The following is a 6,000-nucleotide window of genomic DNA, read 5'->3' on the forward strand; positions in this document are numbered from 1 at the left end:
GATCAGATCTTCTGTGCTATTAAAACTGCTTAAGTATAGCACCAGTTCTTAAAGTTATTTAATTTTAAAGCAGCTGAACCGTAGGAAATAATTGAGCCCATTAAAAACTACATTGAGGTGCAGCTCTGTACCCCAGTCCCACCTAAGTTTAGGTTATGCCACTGTTTCATTACAACCACCTTCCCATAAATTCCTCACGAATTTAAGTCAAAAACCATTGAAGATCTCAGAAGCCAGGATGTATGTCATATTACCTTTAACTTGCTGTTCACTTGAGCCTCTGCTGTTTGCTCTCGATATGGTAATCAACACAACCAAAAATGACTTCGGAAAAGACAGAGTTTATTGGTTTAAACTTCCACATTACAGTGCATGCTGAGCTCAGGAGCTCAAGGCAGGAACTGGAAACAGGAACTAAAGCAGAGACAATGGAATAGAGATACTTGCTGGCTTGCTTAGGAATACCTACTGGTGTTGGCACCACCCATGGTGGGCTGGGCCCTCCCACATCAAGTATTAATCAAGACAATAACTCACAGACATGTTCACAGGCCAAACAGATTTAAGTAATTCTACAATTGAGGTTCGTTCTTCCAAGGTTACTCTAGTTTGGGTAAAGTTAACAAAAACTAGCCAGCATATAATTTATTTAAGTAAACTTTAAAAAAAAACATTAAAAAGCAGTGGAGTAGCATAGGAGGCTGCCTGGGACCAAGTTTCTTCTTTGCCATTTGGTAGCTATAGAGCTTTAACTATCATTTAGTAAGATGAGGCTGCAAATTTCCTCATCTCCAAAATGAGTATAATAGCAATGTGTTTTCTCTCCTCAAGACTTGTAGAAATAAATGAGTTATTGTTACTTGAATAGTTTAGAAAGTGTTAGGCACACACACGTGGATATTATACTTATTAATCAAGTGGCTCATAAAAGCTTAGCACTTTGGCATAAATTCTTACACCAAACTTCTGAAACACTTGTACACATCACTCGAAGGACAAGGCTCTCATTACAAATCACATATGTCACAAAGGGATGACCTTATGTCAGTCAAAGTTATTACAATATAGTTATAAACAAAGACCCAATGGAAATAAGTATTTTATATACAAATGTGAACATGTCTACGTATACATTATATTAGCCTATATTTAAATATGAAACTTGGTAAAGACAATTCTTCAAACAGTTCTTAATACAAACACAGCTTTCATTCATAAAAAATTTTAAAATAATGGAAAGTAATCCATTGTACAAAATATTAATAAATAATAAGCCAGATAATGAGACCTGCATATAAGGTTTAGAAAGGTTATTTATCCTTACCTATATGTTAACTAGAGGGATCTGGAAATGAAATAGTTTCTTTTAAACATTTGGTAAGGGTTAACTATTTTGGAGTGTGTTTGATCAGTGACTTAAAATGTAGTCATAACTGCCTAATTCCACTTCATCTTTATCAGTTAGGGTAGCATTATGATTCTCTAAAACAAACTTGGATTATATATAGAGAAAAACTTGTTAATAGCTAATTGGATTCCAGGAAAAAATATGCCTTTGCTTACTTTAAAGAATTCATATTAAGTTACTGGGAAAATTTAAACATCCTACTGTTCTAAATTGCAGCATTTCAGCCTGCCAGTCCATAATGAGAATTTAATAAGTCACCTGGCTTTGACTTTCCTCTATGTTGCCCCCTCAGAAAAGAGGAGACAGGACTTGAATAAAGGTAAACCTGCGATCTGAACCATTATTCCTTTTTCTTAATTTTTTTTTGTCTCCATACTTCTCAGTTGTTTCCTTTAAACAGGCTGTAGTCCAATTCCCAAACAATAATTATTCAATTATAATACTAAACTATTACAATAAAATACTGCACAAAAATGTAAAAAATTATGCTCATGAAGTAAATAAAATAAAATATGTAAGTACTCAATTTCTGTTACACATTCACTGTTACAGTTCATATTATATTCCTACATATGCTCCAGTCAGATTTAGTAAGGGCACTTACTCTCATCATCAATAAATAGTGTCTTTTACTAGAGTTATTTTATTCATGAGTAAAGACTACCACCATAAAAAATTCACCCTGCCAAGGTATGCTCAGAGAGTCAAAGGAAATTTTCCCCAACTAAAATTTCCATAAGAAGTTTCATTTTTTTTCTCTAAGAACCTAAACAATCATTTTTAACTTCCTCATTTGCATATAATTGCATTATTAAAAGGTATCACTGCTGCTGAGGTTAGAAAAGTATAGGGATGAGGAAATGAGGAAGCAACACACTGTTCTGTGAATTCAGTTTGCTTTTTTTTTTTTTGAGGCTACAGGAAGAGTTGCATTTATTCATAAGCGAATACTAATGATGTGTTGAGATCTGGCCCTGCTCCATAGAAGTATAGAGAAAGACAGAGTTAGAAATGAGACCGAGTGCAGACTCATGACTTACTCTAAGAACCCAGACAAGCAGCCAGAAGATTAGAGACAACATCAGTTAAAAATAATGGCAGGTCTGGAGTGGAAAATGAAGTTAGATGCTCTAATATCTCATGTGACTCTTGAGTCAACAGCTCTTTGTTCCTGGATCACCTACTTTAGGGAAAATACTGCTTCCTTAAGAAAGTGACTGCTCTGCTGTTCCATTTACCCAGGGTAGGAGCAAACACCCTGCTTCCAGCAATAACCCTTCCTTGTTTGAAATAATGGCCCAGCTCAGCTATGCTTATTATGTCCACTCATGTGCTCAAGAAATACTTTTTGAATGAGTACAAATTCAGTGAGGAGAAAAGTTATTCATTCAAAAACATCTGCGTACGCCTGCAAAATGGTAAGAAGAGTGAAGCCAGCATATCATCCAAACTGCCAAACTGAACCCATGAAGTCTCTGCACAAAGAAAGGGAGTAACTTCAAACAGTAAGCTCCAGGTCCGGGTTAGTCTAGAAACCAGGACATAGTACCTGCTGTGACCAGTCATCGAATGCTCTGCCCATAATTTCCGTCACAAACTGTTAAGGCATATCTATTTGAAAATGGTTTACATGAGTAACAATGCCTATTTCTATTTTGCTAATTGAGAAAAGAACATGTTTAAATAGCCAAGGGTAACTTGGAGAAGAGGCCAGGGCTATTATTCCTACCCCAGTTAAAATACTGCAGTGGAGACAATTACAGCCAAACAATAGTTTCCTTCCCACTCTTGATTCTTTTCTCATTGCCTTGTTTTAGCACAATTCGCTAGTAAATAACTCTATTTTCTCCTAGAAGCTTGTCTGATACTGACCCAGTCACTGCAAACAGGACCACTTGCAAACGAGAGTAATGGAAAAGGTAAGAAAAGATGCTTTTATTTCTCCTGCTACAAACTTTACTAATTTAAGAATAAGGAGGAAAAAATCATGAAGAGGAGGAATAGAGGTAATTTTAAAATCTGTTGAAATTAATAGCAATAAAACACTTTTAAAATTGTTATATTTGATATCTAAATTCGGTAATCACTTTTTAAAGAAAAATCAGCTTCAACAGTTTCTTTGAATAGAAGACAGATATGTTTGAACTGCAGCATGAAAACAATTTTTTAAAGCTCTGGAAAATGTAGAGGACATAGAATAACACCCTTTAGAAGCACCCACTTTTATGACTGTCAACAAATCAGTTTAGAAAGAAGCAGTGACACCAAGAGGATGCCCGCCTGTTTTGCCCCACCCCAGACCCTGCATGTCATTTATCAGGCTCAGTTTACATAAACCAGAAGAGAATCATGGGGCAATTAAATGCATCCACAAAAATGTATGATGTAAAGCATAATGTATAAACATTAAATGTCCCCTTAAGAGACTGGTATTTTACTTGAAATAACAGAGAGAGAGAAAGAGAGAGCAAGAGAGAGGAGAGAGAGAGAGAGAGAGAGAGAGAGAGAGAGAGAGAGAGAGAGAGAGAGAGAGAGAAGAATCTCTCTCTCTCTCTAATAGCTTTTCTGGGTGAATATACTCAAGGATCAAAGCCTGAGAACTGTGCACATCATGATGAAATGACTCAGGAGGAGCGCTAGAGGTTTGCTTGGTATGCACTTGGAACCTGAAGCACCTAAAGTCATGCCCAACAGGCAGTTTTATTATTCCTCACTGGGTAATATTCTAAGTCCAGGAGGCAGGAGGCAGTGCAGCAGTGGGTCACAGTGGCTGCAGACCTCTTAAAAATAATAATATGATCACCTGCTCGATTGCACCCATCCCGTGTGTGTGTGTGTGTGTGTGTGTGTGTGTGTGTGTGTGTATGAGAGAGAGAGAGAGAGAGAGAGAGAGAGAGAGAGAGAGAGAGAGAGAGAGAGAGAGAGAGAGAGAGAGAGATTGAGCAGAGAGAGGCTTGAGGAAATGAGAAATGACACCAAGAGTGTAGGTTCTTCTCCAAACAGAAGGCACCCACTTCCATGGTAATGGGACTTCTGCCTATACTCTGTTTGCCTTTTGCTTGGGCCTCAGTGCATCCTACTCTCCTTAAAGCTACCATATAATTCCAGGTGACAGTACATAACTACCCCAGAAGCGGCCAAGCAAGAATGACCAAACTCTGCTGAGAGATCATCATCAAACTGTGAATGCCTGTTCTGGATCCGACTCTAGGAGAGCGCTGGATATAGGTCCCTGGGCAAGACAGACGGATGGGAGAGTGGGGACAGAAGGGTAGACTTGGAGGAAGACCGCTAAATTCGCTCAAGCAATTGCTCTCGCTGTTTCTCCTTTCCCATTAGTTTAGACCCCCACCCAAGCAAGGGGTTCAAAGTTATCCCCCAGGAGGCGCCCAGGAAAACTGTGACCCAAAAAGTGCTTGAGGTAGAGAGACGCCTCCTCTAGGTGACTCCCCTTGTCAATTTACCCCAAATCCAGAAGGTCCGAGCATCGAGTGCCCTACCCTCTTTCCCGCGCGAGGCGGGCACATAGCCCTGCTCACTCACCGTAGTCCCCAGCGGCGACAGCTTCAGCGCCGGCCGCAATTTGGGAAGTGGTGGTCCAGACCAGTAGCGCCGGGTCGCCGGGCCTTTCCCGAGGTCTGAAGAAGTGGTCCAGTAGTTTGGGAAGCTCGGCTGTGAGCCAGCAGGCGAGCAGGACAGGCAAGCAGCGCCGTACTCACGCGTGAGTGCTGGGCGGGCGGGTTTCCACTCTGAGGCGGCGACCGCGGCCGCCGCGAGGTCCTTGGCGGAGAGCGGCGAGGGGAGGGGAGAAGTAGTGGAGTTTAGGGCGCGTTTCGCGCACTTCCCTAGGAGGTTGGAGCCAGGTGCGGCAGGGCGCGCTCCCGCGGCGCGAGCACGTCAGGGGCAGCTGCTGGAGCCTGACTCCACGCAGCGAAGGGGACTGCAGGAGCTCTGCGGGAGGAGGTTCGCATTCTCCTCTCACGGTGCGGGCGCCGGCGCCCACCGGGACCCCTCAAGAGAGGGGCAGAGCCTGGGCCATCCGCGGTGACAGTGTCAGGAAGCTCGGTCCCTCTGGATGTCTCTAAAAGAGCAAGTCAGTGCGGCTGAGATCTTCCCTCGCTCGTCCTCCTGCGGCCGGTTTCAAGCTGTGAGGACCGCGGACTCCCTGCCGCTCGCGCTGTCACGGCCGCCGCCCGGTCCCTGGCGCGCTTGAGCAGGCTGCTGCCTCCCGGAGACGTGCCCAGCTGGATGCGCGCGCGTGTATGTGTCTAAGAGGATATCTTCCCCTCCATCACTTCGGCTCGCGGGAGGGACCAGGTCCCCGGCGGCCAGCTGCAGAGTGGCTGCCAGTCCACACCCTCCCGGCTCTCTTCCCACCCACCCCGCCCCTTCTCCTCCGTGTGCTCCCCTCCTCCCTCTGCTCCTCCTCCAGTGGCCGCTTCTGTGCCCGTAAAGGCAGCGGAGAGACCAAAAGGAAAGGGTGGAGGAGGAAAAGGGTGGAGAAGGGAGCGCAGGTGACTGAGAGGTGGGTCTGGGCACCGAGGCAGGGGGAGGGCCAGGCCTTAATGGTTGAAGCCTGAGGAGGCGGGAGG

General features: G+C 43.6%; 1 protein-coding gene across 4 annotated transcripts in view; it reads right to left on the reverse strand.

Annotated features, from left to right (window-relative positions):
* The window catches only part of HS3ST5 (heparan sulfate-glucosamine 3-sulfotransferase 5), a 273,269-nt gene extending 267,504 nt beyond the window's left edge, over nt 1-5,765 (reverse strand). For all 4 annotated transcript variants that reach the window (XM_084774656.1, XM_084774655.1, XM_084774653.1 and 1 more), the window contains exon 1: nt 4,952-5,765. The gene's annotated coding sequence lies outside the window, so the exon portion shown is untranslated. The remainder of the gene's footprint in view (nt 1-4,951) is intronic.
* Between the last annotated feature and the right edge of the window lie 235 nt (nt 5,766-6,000).

Source organism: Acomys minous (assembly GCF_964271855.1).
Source record: "Acomys minous genome assembly, chromosome: 3".
NCBI classification, from domain to species: domain Eukaryota; kingdom Metazoa; phylum Chordata; class Mammalia; order Rodentia; family Muridae; genus Acomys; species Acomys minous.